Below are 1,468 nucleotides of genomic sequence, written 5' to 3'. Positions count from 1 at the left end.
GTTGCTCCACAATTGTGTCTGCCACCCTCTTTCTTGAGATGAAAATGATGATATATCCCTGCAGGATGAATCGGATGAAAACCACAAATCGCTGGATTAGAGTCTAAACGGTGTTACCCACGTTGCACTCAATAACGAAAAGTTCTTCGTGACAGAGGAAACAAAATATCTTGATAGATTCGAAGGATGATGTGATGACACATACACAGGAAAACAGAATAAATATGAGTTGTTGCTGGTGAGGATACTGAAAGTGTCAGTAGAACTTAACAACTTCTTGACTGGCACTACGATATTCCTGTGTCCGTGTAATGGCAGTAACTTAGCTCCTTATATATCCATCACATTGCAGTTCAGATGGCGTAAGTATTGAAACGAACTGATGAATCGTGGTATATAAGAGGGGTGGTGGTACGCTATCAACCTCCCGATTCACTTCCTTACTGAAATACCTTGACAAAAAAAAATATATGCACGTCGTCTGCACGAGTGACGACGAATGAATTCCTCCGCGGGGATTTCAGACATGATATACCAATGAGAGGGGTAAAAAATACTCAGCCGAACTGCGTGAGCGATCGCACTCCAACAGCGCTCCTTTCTCGTCAACTTACGGATTCATTTTTTTTTCTCCCTTGCTTACTCTTTCTGCCCGCGACTGCGTAGTGGCGCGTATCGCGACTAGAACTCTGCCATGGATGCCGATTTGCCTTTGTCTTACGATGATGACATGGAGCCGGTTTGTCGTGAAGGGAAAGCTTCTTTTTGTTATCATCCAAAGAAAAAGACAATGATATTCTCTTCTCCTCTAAATACCTATAAATGATGGCGGGACATTAAATCTACCGACTATGTATCAAATTGCCGTGATATCGTATTCGGGTATTTTTTTTTCAAAATAAAATTGTCCACGATTCAAATGAAGTATTTTTCAGAAAAGACATATTCATGTCCTTGGCGCCAGACAGGTTTGTGTGTGACGGAGGGAAGTGGGGTGAGGTGTGTGCGGCGACATTTACAGACAGGACACTGAGGGATGCGTTGTCGCGAGTTCCTGTTATTAGATTTTATTAGGTGCACTCCGTCGGTGTATGCACGGAGAAGGGGAGTCTATATAGCCGAATCCTGTTCCAGCCCCTTCCCATCTATTTCTTTTTAAACCCTACCTCTCGCTTTTGGCGCCCATCTGCGCTTCAACGAGCAGTTTTTCCCCCAGATAATGGCCGCACGCAGGTCGGTAAGTAACAAACGAATGATTAGATAAAAAACCGTACAATTATTTCATAATCTTCTAATGGCGCCAAGAAACAACCTGACGGAGTTATTCATATACCGAAGAGCGCGATCTCTAAAAGAGCGCTACTGTTTGACCATAAATCTGGGAACCTACCAATGATCAGTCTGGCAAATCGTCTTTGCTGTTGTCATATGCTTAGCTTCCATTTAGCATTTGTTCTCTAGGTCATTT

Source organism: Diadema antillarum, unplaced genomic scaffold (genome assembly GCF_040938485.1).
Source record: "Diadema antillarum isolate AM-2024a unplaced genomic scaffold, OU_Dant_1.0 scf00000141, whole genome shotgun sequence".
Lineage (NCBI taxonomy): Eukaryota > Metazoa > Echinodermata > Echinoidea > Diadematoida > Diadematidae > Diadema > Diadema antillarum.
Note: the sequence above shows the minus strand (reverse complement) of the source record.